The sequence below is a fragment of the Zingiber officinale genome, chromosome 6A, assembly GCF_018446385.1.
Source record: "Zingiber officinale cultivar Zhangliang chromosome 6A, Zo_v1.1, whole genome shotgun sequence".
In the NCBI taxonomy this organism is placed as follows: domain Eukaryota; kingdom Viridiplantae; phylum Streptophyta; class Magnoliopsida; order Zingiberales; family Zingiberaceae; genus Zingiber; species Zingiber officinale.
Genome location: NC_055997.1, coordinates 73,247,615 through 73,260,467, shown reverse-complemented (window position 1 = coordinate 73,260,467; position 12,853 = coordinate 73,247,615).

Here is a 12,853-nt window from a genome sequence, read left to right as displayed (position 1 = left end):
GTTCTTCTACAAAAGGAAATAAAAATATCTATGGTTTAATCCTTAGTTTTCAAAAAGAAGGTCCATGTATACCTAGTAAAGTCATCAATAATCACTAAACAGTATCTACTTCTATTTAATAAAATAACACTACTGCAATCAAACAAATCCATATGTAATAAGTCTAAGGCAGTAGTTGTACTTACAGCGCTTTTACCTTTATGAGGCGCTTTAGTTTGCTTACCCTTCTGACATGCATCACACAATTTGGTCTTTTGGTACTTGATGCTTGATAAGCCTCGCACTAACCCTTTGTTGACCAGCTTCCGGATATTCTTCATGTTCACATGAGCCAACCTCCTATGCCAAAGCCACGATTCTTCTTCTTTTGACATGAAACACTTAGCAAGAGCATTAGTAGCACTTTTAAAAGAAACTTGATAAATGTTATCTACCCTTGTGCCTACTAGTACCGTGTCAAGTGTGTCAATGTTTTTGACTAGACATTGACTCGAATGAAACTCAATTGTGTAGCCCGTATCACACAATTGACTGACACTTAGGAGATTAAAAGTCATCCCCTTGACTAGAAGGACATTCTTGATTTGGAGGCATTCGGATATATGAATGTCTCCAACTCCTATAACCTTAAGACTACCATTGTTACCAAATGACACATTACCTCTATTTTTGTTTTGAATGGTAGAAAATAGTGACTTGTCCCCGGTCATGTGCTTGGAGCATCCACTATCAACAAACCAAGTTGATAGACGCTCCCCCTTTACCAATGCCTACAAGACACGAAAGATAGATGTTTTAGGTACCCAAATCTTGGGACCTAATGCATCTACAATAAAAGACTTAGGCACCCATGCCTTTGTTACCTTCTTCCTAGTCTCATGAACCCTAGAAACATGCGATCTATGAAATTGGGTTCTTGATACTAAAGAAATAAAGCTAGACTCCTTAGGTTGGTATCCTAATCCAGCCTTGTTGTAGACCGCCCTTTGGGCATTTAGAATCATGTCTAGGGTCCTAGAGCTAGTTGAGAATTTTTCAAGCATTTTCTTGAGTTTCTCAACCTCACCCTTCAAGGCCTTGTTCTCATCCTCAAGGACCTCTAGATGTAGGTCATCAACCTCATCTTCCCTAAGGGCCCTCAAGTTTTCTACTTCTTCTTTTAATGATTTATTTTCTGTTTTTGATTTTTTAAGCAAGGTAGACAAATGTGTAATAGTCTTATAGCATTTTTCTAAGTGAGAAGAGGTTACCTCTTCATCATCCGAAGATGATGAAGCCGCGGCTGAAGTGCTTGAGTCATCACTCTCGGACTCGGACTCCTCCCTTGCCATGAGTGCCAATTGCCTAGTACTCTTCTCCTTCTTCTCTTCCTCCTCCGATGAGCTTGAGGAAGATTCATCCCAAGTGGCCTTGAGAGCTTTCTTCTTCTTGGCTCTTTCCTCCTTCTTTTTGGCCCGTTCCTCCTTCTTTAGTTTTGGACACTCACTCCGGTAGTGACCTTTCTTGCTACACTCATAACATGTAACATTAGTCTTATCGATATTTTGATCATTAGGTTTACCTTTTCCTTTGTATCTTCGGCTTCTTCTCATAATTTTCCTCACGAAGTTGGCCATCTCGCTTGATGATGATCCGCCTTCATCATCAGACTCGGAGGAGGATGTAGATGAAGAAATCTCTTTCTCCTTCTTCTTTTCCCTCTTTCTTCTTCCATCCTTGTTCTTTGGTCCTGCAACTAAGGCAATACCTTTCTCTCTTTGACCTTTGTTAGCAAGTTCATGAAGTTCCATTTCACAAAAGAATTCGTCTAATTTAACAATGGAAAGATCCTTGGAAACCTTGTAGGCATCTACCATAGATGACCACAAGGCATTCCTTGGAAAGGATTTAAGAGCGTACCTTACTAGATCATGATTCTCCACGCGTTCATCTATGGAATGTAAACCATTGATGATTTCCTTGAACCTCCCATGTAGTTCACTTACCGTTTCGTTTTCCTTCATGGTGAGATTTTGTAGTTGATTCAAGAATAGGTCCCTCTTGGCTATCCGAGAATCTCGAGTTCCTTCTTGAAGCTCAATAAGCTTGTTCCATAAATCTTTTGCACTCAAGAATGGACCTACCTTCACGAGTTGGTCCTTGGCAATCCCACATTGTAAGGTGACTACCGCCTTGGCATCGGCTTGCCCTTTACGAGTTTGTTCGGTAGACCACCTTGATGAATCGAGTTCCTTACCTTCTTCGTCCTTTGGTGGTGTGAATCCTTCCTTGACCGAGAACCACATGGAGATATCAGTCTTGAGGTAATACTCCATGCGGCTCTTCCAATACTGAAAATCTGCTCCGTCAAAATAGGGAGGACGATTGGTGCTAAATCCTTCCTTTATAGCCATCTTCTTTTGCTCTAGGATGTTAGTCCAGATGAAGAGCACCAGGCTCTGATACCACTTGTTAGGATCTTAGATGGCTAGAGGGGGGGTGAATAGCCTCTTAAAAACTTAAACACAAATTTCTACAAAGAAACTTATTAGCACAGCGGAATTAGGAAACTAAAACAAAGAGGAAACAAGCACACTAACACACGGATTTACGAGGTTCGGGGATAACTTGTCCCTACTCCTCGGCGTGTCCGTAAGGTGGACAACCCCTCGATCTTCGGTAGATCGCACCCCGGATAAATTCCGGCTAAAGATCCTCCTTCTCGGTGGAGTAACCTCTCCACAAAGTCTCAAGAAATATATATGTTAAAGCACAAGACTTACAGAGTGTGGCTAAAGGATTGAACAGTTTAACTTACAGCCACGAAGCAGAAAAATAACGACAGAAGGAATCAGCCAAGAGCTCAACAAAACGCACAGCCTCTTGCTTGAACGACAGAGAGAGTTTTTCCAGAACCTTGGTAAACCTGTCTTCTTCCTTCTTCTTATTCTACTTGCTTACCGTAGATAATCGCTGTCACCTGTATCGGATCACTGCGTCGCCAGTCACTCATGTGGTTCTCTGGACTCACACCAATACCATCCATGGTCTTCACTGGTGTCTCTGAGCTCGAACCAATGAGCAATAGTCAAGCTGAAGCCACTGATCGCCGCTAGTGAACGTTGATGCTTCAAATGCATCGCTTGCAGTGAAATACAGCATAAAGGGCACTTGTTCTTATTCTTCTGATGGAGCTTCATTTGAAATTAACCAATGGCATAATACCTGCAACCTGTAACTTAAAGATCTCACAGCAGATAATTCGATCAGGTGAATCAGAAGTGAATCAGAAGTGAATCAGCAAAATCAGAGAAGCAGCAGACAGAAAACGACATGTTGTGGATCGGTCAACAGACCGATCCACAGATCTCTGGACCGATCAGGACTCATCCTGATCGGTCTGGAGGGAGTCTGATCGGTCTGTGGACCGATCAGACTATGGGTGGATCGGTCCACAGACCGATCCCCCTTCTCGCTCTTCTTTCTGATCTCTTTCTGATCGGTCTGTAGACCGATCAGAAAAACTCACAGAATGCTTCTGTGTGGTTACTGATCGGTCCACAGACCGATCAGAATACCCACAGAACGCATCTGTGTGGTTACTGATCGGTCCACAGACCGATCAGAATACCCACAGAAACTCTCTAAACTTTCTGTGTGGTTTCTGATCGGTCCATAGACCGATCAGAGACTTCAAGTATCACTGGATCAGTCTGCCGACCGATCCAGTCACACAGAGTATCACTGGATCGGTCTGGAGACTGATCCAAGTTCCCTGAGTTAGTTTTAGAGATTCCCAGCCCTAAACCCTAACGTCTCCCTGGTCCAGAGAACGAGCTACCGAGCCCTCTCTGACCTAGTCCGGAGAACGAGCTACCGAGCCCTCTCCGACTTCGTCCGGTCCAGAGAACGAGCTACCGAGCCCTCTCTGACCTAGTCCGGAGAACGAGCTACCGAGCCCTCTCTGACTTTGTCTGGTCCAGAGAACGAGATACCGAGCCCTCTCTGACCTAGTCCGGAGAACGAGCTACCGAGCCCTCTCCGACTTCATCTGGTCCAGAGAATGAGCTACCGAGCCCTCTTTGACCTAGTCCGGAGAACGAGCTACCGAGCCCTCTCTGACTTCGCGTGCCAAGTATCCGTACTTGGACTTTTCTTCTTCATATGATCAACCTTGATCAATAATCAGTCTGAGTTTAATTAATATCTGATACAAACTTAAATCAGTGTCAACATCAAAACAACAGCCAGGTCAGACTGTATCAACACCTCGCCGCTCGACCTTACTAATACTGAGCCCACAACATGCTCAGTTGAAGATAAATAAATGCGGAGCGGCTCACCTACGGCTAGTTTCGCCAACATGGGCAAGGAATTCAGGTAAGTCTTCAATTCCTCGAAGGCCCGATCGCACTCCTTGTCCCATTGAAACTTGGTGGCTTTACGGAGAATCTTGAAAAATGGAAAGCTCCGATCGGCGGTCTTAGAGATAAACCTTGACAGCGCTGTTATCCGACCGGTGAGACGCTGTACCTCTCGGAGATTTCTGGGAGGCGGCATGTCCTGCAATGCCTTTTTCTTGCTGGGGTTCACCTCTATGCCCCGCTCGGTCACAATGTAACCCAGGAAGCGCCCGCCTTTTGCTCCGAACAGGCACTTCTGAGGGTTAAGTTTGACGCCATATCTTCTCAACGTTTGGAAGGTCTCCTCCATGTCCGCGTAGAGATTAGCCGCCCGGAAGGAATTGATAAGTATGTCGTCCACGTACACTTCCAAGTTGCGTCCGATCTGCTCCCTGAAGACCTTGTTCATCAGACGCTGGTAGGTGGCTCCTGCGTTCTTCAGCCCGAACGACATTACATTGTAGCAGTAGGTGTCGTCTGCCGTGATGAAGCTAACCTTCTCTTGGTCTTCTCGGGCGAGCGGCACTTGATGGTAGCCTTGGTATGCATCCAGCATGCATATCAGCTCGCACCCGGCTGTGGAATCCACCAGTTGATCGATCCGGGGCAGAGGGTAGAAGTCCTTCGGGCATGCCTTGTTCAAGTCCCGGAAGTCGATGCAGACTCTCCACTTATTGCCCGGCTTAGAGACCAGAACCACATTTGCGAGCCAACTCGGGAATTGCACTTCCCTTATGTGGTCGGCCTCTAGAAACTTCTCTACCTCCGCCCGGATGATTACATTTTACTCCGTGCTGAAGTGCCTCTTCCTTTGTTTCACCGGTCGAGCGCCCGGCCGGACGTGAAGTTCATGATGCGCTACGCTAGGCGAGACTCCTGGCAGCTCGTGGGTCGACCAAGCGAAGACATCGCAGTTTCACTGTAGGCATTTGATCAGCTTCTCCTTCTGTTTCTCCTCCAGATCGGATGCTATGAAGGTGGTGGCCTCCGGTCGGGAAGAATCAATCTGCACCTTCTCCTTTTCTTCATAAACCAAAGAAGATGGTTTCTCGGTTATAGTATTTACCTCGACCTGCGGTACTTTCCGAGCGGACTTGGCCTCGGCTCGGACCATCTCCACATAACATCTTCGAGCGGCCAGTTGATCTCCCCGCACCTCCCCTATTTGATCTTCCACCGGGAACTTGATCTTCTGGCAGAAGGTAGAGACGACCGCCCGGAATTCGTTGAGAGCCGGTCGTCCCAAAATCACGTTGTACGCCGAAGGAGCATCGACCACGATGAAGGTGGTGGTCCTTGTCCTTCTGAGCGGCTCCTCGCCCAACGAGATAGCTAGCCGGACCTGGCCGACCGGCAAGACTTCGTTCCCCGTGAACCCATAGAGGGGGGTCGTCATTGGCAGGAGTTCAGCTCGGTCTATTTGTAGTTGGTCGAAGGCCTTCTTGAATATTATGTTGACCGAGCTGCCTGTGTCAATGAAAATGTGGTGAATAGTATAGTTAGCTATTACCGCTCGGACGATCAGGGTGTCATCGTGTGGGACTTCGACTCCTTCGAGGTCCATGGGCCCGAAGCTGATCTCGGGTCTGCTCGCCCTCTCCTGGCTGCAGCCGGCCGCGTGGATCCTCAGTTGCCTTGCGTGTGCCTTTCTGGCTCTGTTGGAATCTCCGCCGGTCGGGCCTCCGACGATGATATTGATCTCTCCCCGAGATGTGTTGCCCCTATTTTCCTCCTCCCGAGCGGAAGGTCGAGGTCATTCGTGTGATGCCTGATGGTGAGCTCCGGGCTGCTGACGATGCTGCCGCTCAGGGGATCTCCTTTCTATCCTTTGAACGGGGCTCCATTGCCGATGTTGCCGGTCTGGTGAAGGCGATCGGCGGCGGTAACTCCTCGGCGTGGGATGAGCAATGGGAGGGAGGCTCCGACAGTCGCGGGTATTGTGAGTAGCCGATTGATGGAGTGAACAAAACATCAGGGTTCATACCTTCCCCCTGGGCTTGGGCCGATCAGCCGCGACTTGTTGGATGGCGTGCGGCCGAGCGTGCTGATGAGGACGGGCGGCTTCGGCTCGCGGTCCTCTGGGTGGTTGGTGACTGATGGGCAGCTTCCGCTCGGCGGAAACTGGTTGGTCACTCAGGGCAACTACTTTTCTTCTTGCCGCCTGGGCTTCCTCCACATTTTGTTGGCCTTGTGCAGTATGTGGTCGTAGTCCCTGGGCGGCTTCCGGATGAGCGAGCGGAAGAAGTCACCGTCCACGAGCCCTTGCGTGAACACGTTCATCATTGTTTCCGAAGTGACCGTTGGAATGTCCATGGCCACCTGGTTGAAGCGCTGAATGTACGCTCGGAGCGGCTCCCTCGCGCCTTACTTGATGGCAAACAGGTTGATGCTTGTCTTCTGGTGGCGCCTACTACTCGCAAAATGATAGAGGAACATCATTCGGAATTCCTTGAAACTTGTGATGGATCCGTCCGGTAGTCTTCGAAACCACCGATGCGCCGATCCCGAAAGTGTGGTGAGGAACACTCGGCACTTCACACCATCTGCGTATTGATGCAGAGTGGCGGTGTTGTCGAACTTACCCAGGTGGTCGTTTGGGTCGATTGTCCCGTTATACTCCCCGATCGCGGGGGGCGCATAATGCTTCGGCAGCGGATCACGAAGAATGGCGTCTGAAAACTGCCGGTTGATCCGCTCGGGTGACGAGTCTGTTCGGGGCGCCTTTCCTTTTTTGATGTCCCATACGGGTGCTTCGTCCGATGAAGATCCCTTGTCTTGATTGGCTTGCGCTACCTCTGAGGGCGTCTGGAACAGAGCCCGATGAAAAGGTATCGAGGCGGGCGACACCCCCATCTGAGTGTCGGCCGACCCCTTATTTTGTCCCCATATTGAGAGCTGCTCCTGCCTGTCTTCAGGCGGGGCTCGACCTCTCGAGGTTGATGTCGCCTGCTGCGCTGCCCGCTCGGCCTGAGCTTTCTGCTGCTGCTCCACAATTTTTGCTGCTCGCGCTTGGACGAGTACTTCGAGCTCTTCGGGAGAGAGCGTTACCAAAAGTTGACGTCCAACTTCTTCCATCTTCTTGGCTCGGATTCAGGTGCGTTCCCACAGACGGCGCCAATTTGATCCTGTCCGAGCGCTGAGTCGACGGACGCTGGGGATGTGGCACGCTCCGCTGTCTCCGACTGGTGGTGTAGCTTTCCGGCGAACCTGCAAAGAAGCCAAGCCGGGAGAGATTTCCCGGCGACGACCCTCCGACGCTCAAGTCAGGCAACAAGAGAGGCAGCGTAATGTGGCTACAGTAAAGAGTTGCGCATACCTTCGTCGACGTCTGGGGGTCCTTATATAGGACCCCGGGGAAGCGCGGGCATGCTTCTCCATGCGTGCACGCTTCCCCAAACATACCTTAACAAGCCTTTGTCAGAAAAGTACCTCTGGCGCCATTCCGCAATCGTCCGAGCATATTCCGAATGTGACGGTGGAATCTTCCGCCGTATGATCCTATGTACGGCTCGGCCACCAACTCTGTTGTTTGCCGGCGGCAGACGTCTCGAGGATGATGTTATCCCCTGCCTCCTTTGTCCTCTTAGGCTTCTTGTCTATTCCGGGCCAAGCGGTTCGGCCGCTCGGCGGGCATAGCACTTCTGCCAAGATCGTATGCTCGGATGAGATTGCTCCTGCCTATCTTTGTTGCCTTGTGCTCCGGCCGAGCGGACATCCCGCCCGACACTTGAACTTTTTTACCTTGAGTATCGAAAACCCGACCCCCAGTCGGGTTGTCTTCCTTCGGTTCGGGAGATTCATGGCCGGTCGGCCTGCATCGCCCGGTCGGCCGATCTCAGGGTTGAATCTCTTGACCTTTAACCTCCACGTGTCGTTGACCTTCCGCCAATGAGGATCCCCCGTCCTTATCACCGGATCAGATATAATAATATTTTGTATATAATAATTTTGATTAAAGTGAAATAATTAATTTTTCAGATTAGAGTAGCTACCAAATAACTATTATATATTGTAGCAACTACGAGTAACTACTACAACAACATTGAAAACAAAAGGTGGTGTCATTTTGATGATTTATATAATTTAGGGTGTTTTTTTTATTTTTTACCCCTATTTATTTGCAAAATGAAATTTCCTCAATTAAATAATGATAAAATAGAAATAAAGGATTTCTTGATCCGTATTGAGCATATCAATTGTGGTAAAAGATGAATACGCTCGCCCCCAGCACTACCGTCAATCTGTCCCAGGGCCAACACGGAGGAGGTAAATCACAGGTGACTACTAGCCTTTGGAATAGTAACTAATACATAAGGGAGGAGGTATTTACCTCGGCTTTGTCGAGATTCGAACTCCAGACCTCATTATGATAACATCTCATGCGCTAATCACTAGACCATATGAAAAGACCTATTGAGCATATCAAGGAAATACAAACGGTAGAAGAATGACGATCTATCTTAATTCAAAGATAGTCAATCCTACATGCGACGAAGGCATAACTACTCGTTCCAAATTCACTCATCGTGTTTAACTCACTTGATTTATCTTGCTTACCTGGTCTAAGTCAAATTTAAAATATATAATATAATATATAAGTTACAAATATATCATGAAATAATATCTCTATTATAAAATAAAATAATATAGATTATATTATATACTTTTACAAAATCTAAAATAATTATTAGATTTTGTTTTCTAATGGAACTAAATAATAGAATTGTGTTTGATTAGGTCACATGATCCATTTATAAGTCATCTAATCTATTTAATTAAATTTTTACCATAAATGAGCTAATTCACTTATAAACGGGTTGTGTGTGAGTTGAAGATTTTAAATTTCTTATTATAAATGAGTTATACGGTCAAGTTTAGATTATATGAGTTTTGAGTAAATGAGATACAACTTATTTATAATTTATTTATCTAAATGGTCACCCTTAGCTATGGTCTGCGAGGCCATAAAAGTTTATCTTGTTCATTATCTTTAGGGGTATAAATAAATCAAGTCACTCATAAGTTATTTGAAGTTTGATTAGATAAAATCTCATTTGAGTTCGTTTAACGAATCTCGTTAAGATAAGGAAATTAAGCTCAAACTTCACAATACTCGACTCGTTAGTTCGTGAACATATTCATTAGTAAACTCATGAATCAATTTTTAAATAAAAAAATAATTTTGATATTAATTTATAGATTTTACATTCTATTTATAAAAAATATAGATAAATATATTAAATTTATTTATTAGAATAAATTTATAAATTTTAGTAAAAATAGTATAATTTCTTTTAAATATATAATTTAGTTTTAAATGAATATTTAAATTTATAATTTATATTTATTAAGAAATGACTCGATAAAAATTCGAAAAAACTCGTGAGATATGAATGTATTTGTTAAATAAAGTTAGAACTCGGCTCGATTATAAATGAGTCAAACTCAAATATTCAAGAGTTCGGCTCAGCTCGACTTGATTACAATCCTAACTGTCTTTGGTATGCATAAAAAAAAAAGATAAATTTAGTTAGTTTCGGTGACTATCCCTGGGATGATCGGTCCGGTCCCATAAAATTTTTCCATCAGCCATCAGGGTAAATTGGGAAGCGCTCGCGATGGGTGGCCAAGAAGTCCAATATCCGTTGATTGAGTGCCCATTTGAAAGAAAAATTACGATGTTGTTTATTAATAAGGAATAAGTTTTACTATTTGATAGTGTTAATTAGTGAACCTTTGAATATGTTCTCATAAACAATGATAATTTTAGTTAGTCTCATTGACTATCCTTGGAGGTGTCCGGTTCGGGCCCATGGAAGTTTCCCATCGGCCACTAGGGTAAATTAGGAAGCGCACACGGCGACCAATCCAGAAGTCTATGCGACAATTTGGATGTTTTACCACGATACTATAGCCCCGAAGACGAATAGGTTCTCATACAATTGTGACAAAAGGTGAATACGCTCGCCCCTAGCGCCCCCGCCAACCCGTCCCAGAGCCAACACAGAGGAGGTAAATCACCGGCGGCTACTAGCCTTTGGAATAATGACTAGCACATAAGGGAGGTATTTACCTTGACTTTGCCGAGATTCGAATCCCAAACCTCATTATGACAACACTTCATGCACTAGTCACTAGACTCATCCAAAGGGACTGAATAAGTTCTCATACAAGGTCTCTACCTTGATGGTTTTCATGAGTGATTTGCATAGAAAGATGGTTTAACTATGTTGAGGGCTCGGATAAGGTTCATTCGATTAGTTGATGTTTTATAATATATACGAACACATGGACAAACAATTGTCATATTTTATAATGTTATTTGGATGACAAGTTTCTATTATTACTTGGACGACACCTTTCTATACCTTCTCCATGTCTAACAAATATGTGATTAATATGTAGAAATTTACCTCATACGTTGTACTCTAGGTATTGAATGTCACTCAATCAACATCATATAGTATCCTTATTACATTTTCTTATTAATTATTTATAAGTTTAGTTTGGTATAATACATCTATAGTAATTTAGGGATATGTCTGATGTTTTGGGTTATAATGACTTAGCTCTTTATTCATATTTGCATTTATAATTATTTAATATTTTGAATGATGTTTAATGAGAAAATAATTTAAATGGGAAATGAATAAAAGAGAAATAAATTTAAATATTGTTAAAGGGCATTTTAAGATATTATATATATATATATATATATATATTAGTCAACAAATATTTTTTTTATTTTTTAGAAAAGTAAAAAAAATGCTTCAACAATCTCCATTTCTAATTGAAAAATATTATCAAAATTTATGTTAAAACTAAGAGAAAAAAACACAAAAAGAATCCACTATGTAATAAATTATATCATAATTTTTTTACATGTTCATTCTAAACATATATAGCAATTAAAATAATATGATTAGAAAAAATGTATACGATAAGAATCCTTCTTAATATTATATTATTAGCCATCCTTGTCATCATTCATCCTTTAAAACAAAAGGTAAAATTGTCATCTTTATGATCTGATTTTTTTCAAGATAACCTCACACTCTTTGAAAGGAGTTAAATCATAGGAAAGGAGGACATTTACCCTAGTGCAACGGTTGTCATCGTTCATTCATGTTATCATCATTAATTGTAATGATCCTCTCTGTCATTCCAATCTTTTTCGATATTAGGGGCATCTAGCGACGGATCCAAGTAAAGGATGTCCTAGGCTATAGCCCAACCTTTCTTGGATCCATCCAATTTTTTTCAAGCATTAGTTAATTTTTAATTATTATTATCTCTATAAGTTCTCTTAAGTAATAGTTTTTTTAAGTAACTAAATAAATAAACAAATCAAATTATCGTAAAAGTGTAGAATTAAAATCAAATTAGGGTTGAAAAAAATCCTTATTTTTTTTCTCTTTGCCCAAGCCTCACATGCAAGCTTCACGCGTTGACTATTTCTACTCCTCCTCATTTCTTCTCTTGTTTTTTCCCTTCCTAATTGTAGTTGAGTTGTTTTTCTTTTCTCCTTCTCCAACCAGTACTCTTTTTGTTTCTTCTTCCTCGTCTCAAGAGTAAAAGTCCTCCTTCTTTCCTTTCTTTTGTTGTTTTTCGGCCAATCAACAGCAATAGTCCTTCTTCCTTTTCAACAAGAACAATCCTTATTTTGTCTTTTTTTTTTTTATCGTAGAAGTTAGCCAAGACCATAGGTAAAAGGACTAAGATTTTCATTCTCTTTTCCTTTCACCTTTTAGGGTGCGTTTAATTTAAATTATCATGTATAACTTTGGATTTGTGATTATCAGATAATCAATTAACCAAGGTTATGAGAAATAAAACATAACCAAATATTATTTTGTTCAATTTAAATAATGCAATAAAAATTTATTTATATGAAGATTTTAATGAATAACCTAATTTAATATTTTATTATATTACCCTGAGTTATAAAATCAACTATACTTAACTCTACGTTTTTTTACTTTTTCTTTTTCACATTTTTCTTTATTTATATATATATATATATATATATATATATATATATATATATATATATATATATATATATATTTTATTTTGTTTGTTTTTAGATGTTTTTTATTTTTTTATTTTTTTAAAGTTTTTTTACTTTTTATATTTTAAGTTTATTTTATTTTTACGTTTTTTTTAAATTTTATGTATTTTTACAATTTTTTCCTATCTTTTATTTTTATGTTTTTTTATTATTTTTTATTATTTTTTACTTTTTAAATTTTTTTTATTTTTTATTTTTACGTTTTTTATTTTTTTTTCTCATTTTTTATATTTTTTCTATTTTTTAAATGTTTTTCTATTTTTAAGTTTTTTTACAATTTTTTATTTTTATATTTTTTTTATGGTTTTTTTATGTTTTTAAAATTTTTTATTTTGTTTTTTATATATTTTTTTTCTTTATATTTTTCTTTTTTGTCATATTTTTCTCTTATTCGAGATTA